Raw genomic sequence first — 12,104 nt, 5'->3', positions numbered from 1 at the left:
GTGTAATCCTTCTACAAAAGTTAGCCCAACCGGTAAATCCTCCATCACGAATAGCCGTTCCTTGGAAGTGAAAGCTTACCATCTGGACCTTTGCATCCTCTGTTGTCTCTTGACAATCAAAGTATTGTTCCACTTGAAACACTCAATCCGTCAGATCACTGCCTTGAAATTTTTGAAAGTCCAAGCATGCGGTTCTCCCTCAGATAGCACTTCCGGATTTACGAAAGTTCCTTGGTTCAGGTATGAACCTTTGTGCTTGTTGATCTCCTTTTCTAAATCTTCGAGCATGTCCATCACCATCTCCAAAGGGATCAACATCATCCTCTAAGTGCCAATCCTCTTCATCGACGAAGCGCACTAGTGCCGCACGCCTCTCGCGTTCCACCATCGCCGATCTTGGGTTGTGTATCGAAGGTGGGGAATGATGTGTAGGAATAGATAAAAGAGGATTATTGATATTAACTTATCGCACCTGGACCTGTGAGGTATTAGTTCGGTGTGGTCCCACCGCTAGTCCTTCTGAAGGCACTGATCTTCGTCGGAGATGACGAAGCCGATCGGTTCATTACATATTCCTTTAAAGCATAATGATTATTCTACATTTTGTCCACCCTATGCATCAATGTTTGGAACATGCCCCTAAGTTCATCCACCAAGTCCATGTTCACACCCATGGACATTGGTTGACTCGGTCCTGCCGTGGTTGCTCCAAAGGAATCGACCGCCACAATTAGGGTTATCGTGGATTGAGTCTTCCCTTGTTGGTGTGTGCTCCATTGATCTTCTTGTTGATGCCATCTTCCTTATTTCCACCATTATGAAGGTTTGAGGTTCACCTAGCTCTAATATCAATGATAGGCTACGGAACGACTCCTTTAAGATTGATACGAATCGGATCAAATCGGATCACATCAAAAAGAGATTAGGCTCAATGGATTGAGTCTAATTATCTTATTTGGTTATTTAGTTTAGTTAGAGTCTTAGTAGGTTAAGATTTTATTTAATTAGCTAAATCTAGCTTTGCACGGTTTCAGAAAAATATTTGTATAATATTCTACGTATATCCAAATAATATCAAACTAGTTGGATCAGGTCTCCAACCTCCAGTTCTACAACTTTGATATTCATGACTTCTCAATATTTGGAATCTATCTGTAACAAAATTGGTTTAGGAATCGGAGAGGTAATCGGAGAAGATAAGGAATACTAGTTTAGTTGGTTTGTTAGGGTTTCATATTGTTTTAGGACTTGTTGGCTAGCCTCTATAAATATGTGGATGGCAGACAACTTCATTATGCAATTGAATTATTGATTTCTTGCCTCTTATCTTCTCTCTAGACTTCTCCCTCTCTCGACTGTCGAGCCACCCCTCTTCTTTGGGATCTCGACCACTTCGTTCCCCTCGTCTACTTCCCTTAATTACTTCCACAATCTACCCTCATCTCCATACCCATCCATAACCCTAACATCCACTCCACCCGTCACCACCACCATCACCCACATTATTCCGTATTTTTGTCCTTGCTATAGTTCGAATCTATAAAGGGCATAAATACGAAAGTTGTAGATTAGGAAGTTACGAATCCAACCTAGGTTTTGTAATTTTCTAACTACCAGAGAATATCTAATGAATATTTTCCCATGATTGCGTGGACGGCTTCCTATAATAAATTTAGATCTTAAGGAATTATTCCGTAACCGATCTTTTGGTTCCAAATCCTATCAATTTGGTATCAGAGCCTATCAATAGGTATCAGAGCTTATCAATTTAGTTTCAGAGTTTAACAAATTGGTATCAGAGCTTATCAGTGGTATCAGAGCTTAACAAATTGGTAGCAGAGCTTATCAATTTGGTCTTAGAGCAAGCAAACCTTAGACCTCCATTAATGGTTGAAACAAGGAAGATGACATCAACAAGGAGACCTATGGAGAGCACACCGACAAGGGAGGACTCAATCCACGATGACCCTAACCGTGAGGTCGATTCCTTTGGAGCGACCACGGTAGGACCGAGTCAACCAACGTCCATGAGTGCGGATATGGATGAAATTAGGGGCATGTTCCATATATTGATGCATAGAGTTGACTCAATTCAAAAGGATCGCAATGATTTCAAGGAATATGTCAAGAATCGATTTGATTCGTTATCTCCTCAAAGGTGATCGAAGTTCTAAGAAGTACCAGCGGTGGGACCCTATCGAACTGATACCCTACAGGTCTAGGTGCATCATACGAGTGTCAATGATCCCCTCTTACCTATGCCCACACATCATTCCCCACCTCCGTTGCAAAACCCAAGACCGACTGTGGTGGAACCCAAGAGGCGTGTGGCACCGGCGCGCTTCGTCGATGAGGAGGATTGGCACTTTGAGGATGAGGTTGATCCCTATGGAGATTCTAATGGCACGCGCGGCGCACGCGATAGGACGGGCGGGGCTCGTCACACACAGATACTCTCCTATGCACATACAATCGTGACATCATCAAATACTACCTGCTAACATATCCATGCTCATATAATCCAACACCAAATAAAACATACTATCAACCAAATAAACCTGTTAACATGTGAATATCCAAGTCCACAATAATATACACTAGACTACTAATTAATCTCGCAGGACCCACATAGGCCACAACAAACTATCAAGATACAACTAAAATGACTAATACAAGAGTACACTATGATTCGACCTGTATTATACAAGTCATCGTCTAATACAAAAGAGTACAAATATCAAGTACTAGTAGAAGTCAATATCTGGTTAAACTATCATCTATACCGTCTCGCATCTATAGCTTACCTCATCATCGTTCTAAAATATCTTCTCAAGATATCTCAAGTCGCTATCACGTACTACATATCTGAGAGGGTTAGAAAAGAAATAGAGTCATGAGCAAAAAGGCTCAGTGAATAGACCTTACCCCAAATCAGTGATGCCAAACAGAGAGTAAATCATGTACCTAGATAATATGAATCAGAAAGAACATCATGTCATGAATGAATATGTGAATGTATCATCAATAATATAAATGAACAGTAGATAACATGTCATGACTAATAAAAGTATATAATCTTCGACAATGCGTAAATAAATCTCTATATCATACTATCATCGTAACTTTCTCTCAAATATGACACATGATGTATGCCGACCATGACAATGCTATAATATCAAATGCAACCATATATAATGTATATTGATCATTCGATAATTAGGTATAACAGATGATAATGAAATCATATGCATTTCTCAACATCACGATCATCACCGACATCTCGGTATAATATCATCACTAGACCACTATGCACAGTTAACACCCGGTACCCGGTCACAACATCATGTTCGAAGGCTTAGAGCATACTCGCCACCCTGCAAGAGTATCTCAAATATAACCATACCCCGCCACCCGCTAGGGTATCAACATCCATCCAGACCGGGCACCCACTAGTTGATAGAAACCTCGTGAGGATAACTCGCCATATATGCCTTGGCCAACGGTATGTGTCCGAATGTCTACTACGCACACAAACTAACGACCTCAGACGTAAAGCAAACAGAATCGCGACTATGTCAAGCGATCAATCATCTCCAAGCATGCCCTAACCCTCGCGCCCACTCGGGTATCCTCACGCTTTCTATCAACTATCCTATCAATCACATTTCATGTTTTCCTTCTAAATGACAAATCATATGCATATATCCAATATAATAACAAGTCAATGCATAATAAGAATTTAGGTGGAACAGGAATCAAGAGAAAAATAATACAATATAGTCTCCAATCATGTAGTCAACACATGCATACTCATGCTACATATCAACTAGACATAATATTATAATAGTATAATCACCAATGTGCTCATATCCCAGATCAACCTAAGCAGATGCATGATAAAATATGCTCAATTGTAATCATCTCTAAATAAGGTCATATAATCATGCTGGAGGTCAAAACATGCATGTACATAATATATAATATAACCTAATTTGAGAAAGGCATTTAGGGGATAAGACTACTCACCGTCTGATCAGAAGACACAAACCACGCATCTCTCACGTCCGTCAGTTAACCGAGTGACACTCATCGCTAGCAAGGTCCACGGGGTCTCAAATAAGGGGTTCGAGATCTAAAATATTTAAGTAGTATGATGTTAGCTATTTATCTAATTAGAATTAATTTAATTAAAAAATAAAGGTTTATTAGGTTTAGAACTTTTCTTTATTTTTGATTATATAACTAGATCTATAATATAGATACAATTCAAATACTATAATTATAGTATTATTATAAAATGTTAGTTATAACATAAGGAGAAGAGGCCTGTTTCCTTTTATATGAGAGTATTTCTAAATATATATAATTATAAAATAAAATAAAATAAAATAAAATAAAAAGCTAAATAAGTATAGACAAGGTCTAATTATAATTAATCTTATAATTCATACACTATCTTGATTAATTAGGGACAATGTAGTCTTTACTCGATAAAATAATAAATAAATAACTAAATAAGCTTAGTATTTTATTTATTGTAGAATAATCATAAAATTAATAGAAATACTTAAAATATATATGATGAGGGTATTAGAATATAAATCTTATAATTATAATTTACAAATCTAATTATTAATCTAATAGATATATAAATAAATAAATAGATAAATAAATAAATATAAGTATTACCTATATTTATACCTAATTAATCATTAATTATAAAAATTATAATTAATAAATTATATTGAAGAATATATAATATTATTAAAATAGTTATTGTCTAAATAATCTATTTGCATTAATTAAGAAGAAAAATACCTAAATAAATAAAATAATTAATTAATTAATTAAATCTACCATCAGTGCTGGGCCGATCCCAGCATTGTGCAGAAAGACGGAAAAGGAGCTCAGGAAGAAAGAAAGAAGGAAAGAAGAAGAAGAAGAAGAAGAAGAAGAAGAAGAAGAGGAGAAGAGGAAGAGAATAAAGAGAGAAGGTGAGGGAGGAGGTTGCGGTCCCGGGCCGACTAGGAGGGCACCGGCCGCTGCTGGCCAGCCAGCGGTCGGCCTCTCGTCGGCGGCTCAACTCCGACGAGCCCGAGCTCGGGCAAGAGAGAGAGAGAGAGAGAAAGAGAGAGAGAGAGAGAGAGCGAGAGAGAGAGAGAGAGGAAGAGCTTCTCACTGGCGCCGACGGCTTTGGGAAGGTGGCGGCGGGCCGACGTCTACAACGAGGAGTGCGAAAAATAGTGGAGAGAGAGTGGAGTGGAGAGAGAGACTGAGAGAGATAGATAGAGAGAGAGAGAGAGGAGGCGGTGAGGGGGGGTTGCGACGACGCCAGGGCCCGCCACGGCCAGCTGGCCGTAGCCCGTTGGGTTGTTACAGAGATGGTGATAAACGTGCTCGAGGATTTAGAGAAGGTGATCAATTTACACAAAGGTTTAGACCGGAACCAAGGATCTTTTGCGAACCCGACAATGCTATTCGGGGGAGAACCGCACGCTTAGACTTTCCAAAATTCCAAGGCAGTGATCCAATGAATTGGGTGCTTTAAGTTGAACAATATTTTGATTGTCAAGGTACAGCGGGAGATGCAAAAGTCCAGATGGAAAACTTTCACCTCCAAGAAACGGCATTGCATTTGTATAGATCGGTTATTCATGGTGGTGGATTTATCGGATGGGCTGATTTTTGCAAGAAGATTACATGCAGATTTGGGACAGCGACAAATGAAGATTTTGCTGCCACATTGAGCAAGATGGTGTTAAATTCATAATTATAATATTTATTATGCCCAAATTATTAAATGTTAATATTTTATTTTAACTAATTAATGTATTTTAGTTATATGTAGACTTTTGATCAATGGAATCTTATATAATCACTAAAAATGGTCAAATTTGGGCTCAAAACAGAATTAGGCTTAGTCACTACTAATCAACAGAATCTATCTCTTATCTTTCAAGTCATGCTTAAGTCAAACCATGATCTACTAATCACTTTCTTTCTTATCTAAATCAGAATGAGTCAAAATTCCTTTTTTTTTATCAAGCAACAGATTTTCAGCAATCAAATCTCTATCAAGTTGCAGAATTTTAGTAAGAAATTTTCACCTAATGCGGCAGATTTTCATCTCCAATTCAGGCAAAATTTCAACAATAATTGCAGCAGTAAACAAATTTCAAATTCCTATTTGAGCAGCAATTCCAGCCAAGCACTTTACCTACCTAATGCGGCAGATTACTAACATATTTCATGCAGATTTTCACCAGATTTTATGCGCATATTTAGCAAATTTCAAACACAATCACAGCAGATTTTCAGCCGATTTGGAGCAAATTTTCAAGATCCAAGAAGTCTATAAATAGAGAGGTTGAGAGCTAGAGAAAAATATCTTTTATTATGTATTTTCTGTTAAGTTTTTCTTTTGAGGAGTTGTAGTTTAAAATTCAGCATTCCAACTTACAATTGTTTCAATTCAATTAGCAACAATAGAGCACATTCGAACAAGTTTCAATCTTTGTAAGTCAGAAAAGTTCATATTCTGATCTTCTTTTAACGTAATCTCTTATTTTTGGATTTGGATTTTATTTTTGAAAAGAAGTATTCTGCAACTCTCTAATGCTAAATCTCATATTTATTTTTATTCAAGTTGTGTCATTAACTACTAAAATGAATTTCTAGTTTTCTTAAGGTTGAGGATAAAGCTTGTTGGAAACATATTTCTTTTATTCTAAATCTCTTACGTGCTCTTAATTGCTAAATAGGTTCTTATTTCTTCTACTTTAAATTTGTTGTTTAGAATTTAGATATTATTTGTCTTTCTTAAAAAGGATACATCTAATGATTTAAAATTCTTACTCCATATTTTCTAAAAATGAAGGAAGAACGTAATTTTTATGAAAATTGAATTGTTCATTCAAAGATAATCTTCCGATCCACTAGTAATTGATTTCTTAGTGAATCGTCGAAAAAGAAGAGATTTATATTATCTAATAGAAATGTGTTATCTACAAGTGGATTCCAAGACCTTATTTCTCACACTTAATTAAAAGAAATTTGCAAAAAGATTTTCTTTCTCCATAAATCTCCTAAACCCATTTTCCAACTAGGTTAAAATTATTTTTAAGATTTTCAAACACTTCAAGTTTCAAACAACTCCACGTGGGATCGATACCTTGCTTGCCGATCTATTCCATAGATTCGTGCACTTGCGAGTATTACTTAATTTATCACAACAGATGGTTAAGAGGACAACCGTATTGAAGTACCGAGCTGAGTTTGAAAGAGTTAGTAGTCGTTGTGAGCCACCATGGCCCGAATGCACATTGATGAGTACATTTATTTCAGGGCTGCACGATGAGATATAAGCAGATATTCGTGCTCTATATCCTACTACTCTTGAGGAGGCCTTTGAGAAGGCCGTGGGAATGGAACAAAAGCATAGGGCTCTAAGGACAGCAGCAAAAATAAATTGGGGCAACCGAGACGGGCTGTTTACACCTAGAATGCCGACTGGAAATTCTGAGGTGTCAAAAACAACGATTGCGAGTACTAGACCACGACCACCTTTCAGACCTTCTTTCGATATTAGAGGAGGCACAAGATCCCCGTTCGAACTCTCACACCTGCCTAGGTGGAGGAGCGAAGAGCGAAGGACCTTTCCTTTGGATGTGATAAGCGTTTCATCCCCGGTCATCGGTGTACTAAACTGATCGGGAGTGTCATGCTTATCGATAGTCTTGAGGAGGATGATGAGGTTATTTATGATGAGGAGTGTCCAGAGGAGGTCCATGAGGAGGCCATTGTGGAGGGCGTTGAGGAAGATATCCAAGCTAAAATATCGATGCATGCATATTCGGGTACTTCAGCGCTGAGGACGTTACGGGTAGACGGACTCATTAGAAAGCATGATGTGCACTTTCTCATCAATTCGAGGAGTACACACAACTTTCTAGACGAGAGGTTAGTGAGGAGATTGGGTTTAATGTTGCTATTGGAGACGGCGCGAAGCTTAAGGCGGAGAGCTTGTGTCACCGGGTCGGTATACGGGTTTCGTGTGATGGTGTTCGGTCTTCGCCGATTCCTGCGATGCAGGCTTTGATGGGGTTGCCTTGTGTGTATGATTTGGCCTATCTTCTTCAATTAGGACCAGCAAGAGATGAGCCTAAAACGAGTTTAGGTACTACCATTGAATTGTCTAATTTATTAGATAACTTTTTTGGACTGTATGAGGGGCTACAGGAGTTGCTACTGAGGAGAGCGGTGGACCATCACATAGAGATTGTACTAACCAAGTCATAGCTCATACTCGTCCCCCGTGCTATTGGTGCAAAAAAAGGACGGGACATGGCATTTTTGTGTTGACTATCGGGCACTAAACGTTATTACCGTTAAGGACTGGTATCCCATTTCGGTTATCGAGGAGTTGCTGGACGAGCTTGTAGGGGCAACTATATTCATCAAATTAGAGTTCACCCAGCGGATGGGCATAAAACTGCATTTCGGACTCCGGATGGGCATTACGAGTTTCGGGTGATGCCTTTTGGTCTCACCAATGCACCAGCTACCTTTTGAGGCCTCATGAATGATATATTTTGACCTCTCTTGCGAAGGTATGTCTTGGTATTTTTTGACGATATTTTGGTGTATAGCAGGACTGAATTGGAGCATTGGCGGCATTTGGAGGATGTGCAGAATTTATTGAAGCAAAACCAATTGAAGATCAAGAAGTCTAAGTGCCAATGGGGAGTACCACAAGAGGAGTATTTAGGCCACATCATTTCAGCAGATGGTGTAGCGACGGATCCTCAAAAGGTTTCATGTATGACCGCTTGGTCTATTCCTACTACTACCACCAGATTGAGAGGATTTTTTAGGCTGACCGGATATTATCGATGCTACATCGCCGGATATGGCAAGATCGCTGCTCCTCTCACTTCTTTGTTGAAGAAGAACTCTTTTAGATTGATAGATGAAGCCACTTCAGCCTTTGAAAAATTGAAAACAACAATAATGACGGCACCCATTTTAGTGCTACCATACTTCACCAAAGAGTTCATTGTGAAATGTGATGCGTCGGGTGTTGGCATAGGATCTATACTAATGCAAGAATGATGTCCCATTGCCTATCTTAGTAAGGCTTTATTACAAAAATCTCAGCAATTATCGACTTATGAAAGAGAGATGTTGGCAATTCTACATGCGGTGACAAAGTGGAGGTCTTATTTGATCGGTAGACAATTTATTATCCAAACCGATCAAAGAAGCCTTCCATACTTTATGGGACAGCGCATACATACTCCGGCACAGCAGAGATGCGTCACAAAATTGCTGGGATATGATTATGAAATTCAATACAAGAAGAGAACAGAAAATTGAGTGGGGGGTGCACTATCATGCCAACTTGATACCGTAGAGCTTGCAGCTTATTCTTCTCCTACCTTTCCCTTCCTTGATGAGCTGAGGTATGCATGTACTTCTGACCCAAATGTTTTGAGATTGTTGCAAGAGGTGTTGGATGATCCAGAGTGCCATCCAGAGTTAGAGAATTGAGGCGATTTGCTGCTGGACCGCGGATGCATTCGGGTGTTAGAGCGTATTGGTCTAGTTGTATATCGTTTGGAGCTGCCAGAGGGGTCGAGAGTGCATCCTGTCTTCCATGTTTTATTGTTGAGGGAGCGCATTAGAGATCATGAGATCATTGGATCGGTTCTACCAGAGCCATTGGAGGCGATAGAGATTGTAGAGCCAGTTCGTGTACTTGTTAGGCGTCGACGACGACATGGTACTAGATTGGAGATGGAGATTCCAGTTGAGTGGCTTGGCAAGCCATTCGATGAGGCGACATGGGAGTTGGAGACTGACATTTTGGAGCGTTTCCTTGACTTTTCACCTTGACTTTAAAAATTAGAAAAAAAATTCAAATTTTGTTCTTGTTTTGAATTATTCTACAGAAGCAAAAAAAAACGATAGAGGATTGTGCTTGAAGAAAAGAAAATTGCTTAAAAATTACTCCCAGCGATGTAATTGCTAACCGGTGGACTCGATTGGAAGGTTTGAATTTTCTTAACCCTACTCACGAATCTCTTGTTAGTGGGTTCTGAACTGATTCTGTGTGATTATTTGTGCATTCATATTTGCATAAAATATTTAGTAAGAGCACAAACCTCACCAAGATAAGGAGTGGATTTAATCACCACATCCTTGCCCACTTAAGTTAATCATCCCCTTTCATTTTAAAACCCAAGCCAACCTTCTAACTTTAAATCAAGTAGACGTCGGCCAAAAGATTTCACATAGCTCATAGGAACCTCTCGGAAAGAGTTATCTTTTGGTAAAGCCTAGTGAGCACCTTCCAAATTACAATGTCTAGGTATGTTCTATCAAAAAGGAGAGCCATACTGAGGCGCCTAAGAGAACTGGTATTATGAAGAGGCCAATGCCCACCAGTATTCCTCGGAACTTACCTGGTTGTGTTTTGGTAGGCCTTAACTGGTAATCCTCTAGCTTACTCTGAAAGGGAGTAGAAGCTCTCTAATTAGAAGAGAAGTGATTCTCTACAAGATTAGAATTGAAAAAAAAATTGCTTACTCTCATATTATACTTTAAAAACACAAACTATTGACTCTGATTTGCTTGGTAAGATTTGTGTTTGTGAAGCCTTTTTAAAACTTAGAAATTGGTTGGGTTCGAGGTAGTTTAGGTCGGTTTGCTAGGGAAAAAATGACTGAAAACCATCAATCGGTTCATGATGATACCATAACTTTACAAGAGTGATTTGCCCCTAATGAAACCCAACCTTCAAAATGCATTGTGTTACCTAACACTAATGCAACTTATTTTGAATTAAAACCTGCCATCCTTCAATTGCTTCCCACCTTTTATGGTAAGAAATATGAGAATCCATACTCTCATGTTGATGAATTCTTGGATATTTGTTCAACATTCAAATTTTAAAACTTTTTTGATGAATCTGTTAGGCTAAGGCTCTTTCCTTTTTCATTGAAAGACCAAGCAAGAGCTTGGTTGAATCACTTAGAGCCTAACTCAATCAACACTTGGAGAGATCTGAACTATAAATTTGTGTCCAAATTTTATCCTATGCCTAGAACAAATCAATATAGATTGGCCATCTCCACTTTCAAGCAGAAAGAGGAAGAGAAATTTCATGAGTCATGGGAAAGGTTTAAGGATCTTCAAATTAAGTTTCCTCATCACAATTTTGAAAAATGGTGATTAGTCCAGTATTTCTACAATGGTCTAACTGACACAAATCGTAATCTAGTTGAGTTCATAAGCGGTGGGTCATTTATGGCTAAGAGCACACCTGAAGCTTGGGCTCTTTTTAAAAGAATAGCTGAAAATTTCCAACAATGGGATTTTTGTACTGAAAGTCGAGGGATGTTATAGTTTAAGAGATGAATATATGAAGTTCAACCTTATGTGAGTATGAATGCACGACTGGATAGTTTGTCTAGAAAAGTTGATGCCTTGGTGTTAAGTCAAACTATGAAACCTATAAATCAAGTACAATTTGAAGTTTGTAGTGTTTGTGCCAGTCCCATGCACACTACAATGGTTTGTCGTTCCTTAGGGTATCAAGATGGGTTCAATGAATAAGCGAATGCCCTAAATCAATTTAGAAAGCCATTCAATAGTCCTTACTCTGAAACATACAATTCAAATTGGCGAAATCACCCCAATTTTTCTTGGAGGCCACAGAAGCCTCAAATAAACCAAGGAGGACCTCTAGGATTTAACCAATTTTGTCCTCCTACTCAGCCTGTCTCTTATGCCCCTCCTCTAAATCAATCGGTTATAGTACCTTAGCAACAACCATCCAACTTAGAAGCGATGATAAAGAAATTTATCACTGGAACTAGTGCTAATTTGCAAAGAATAGAAGCTACCAATATATAAAATTCTCAAGCTATTTCTCAGCTTCAACATCAAGTAGGTCAGTTAGCATCTAAGGTTAGTATGAGAGAACAAGGAAAATTTCCTAGTCAACCCATTCCTAACCCAAAGGGCCAATATGAGGTTAGCCAACCATCCACCTCAGGTGTGCACAATGAACAATTTCAATCAGTCATTACCCTTAGGTCTGG

At 38.7% G+C, this 12,104-nt stretch overlaps 1 non-coding gene across 1 annotated transcript; it reads right to left on the bottom strand.

Annotated features, from left to right (window-relative positions):
- Nucleotides 1-11,112: 11,112 nt before the first annotated feature.
- LOC140802473 (small nucleolar RNA R71) lies at nucleotides 11,113-11,219 on the bottom strand. Its single transcript, XR_012111660.1, has one exon. It is a non-coding gene; the product is annotated as a small nucleolar RNA R71 (small nucleolar RNA).
- Between the last annotated feature and the right edge of the window lie 885 nt (nucleotides 11,220-12,104).

Source organism: Typha latifolia, chromosome 15 (genome assembly GCF_019914945.1).
Source record: "Typha latifolia isolate L0001 chromosome 15, TyphaL0001v2, whole genome shotgun sequence".
In the NCBI taxonomy this organism is placed as follows: Eukaryota; Viridiplantae; Streptophyta; class Magnoliopsida; order Poales; family Typhaceae; genus Typha; species Typha latifolia.
This window is presented reverse-complemented; position numbering and strand designations above follow the sequence as displayed.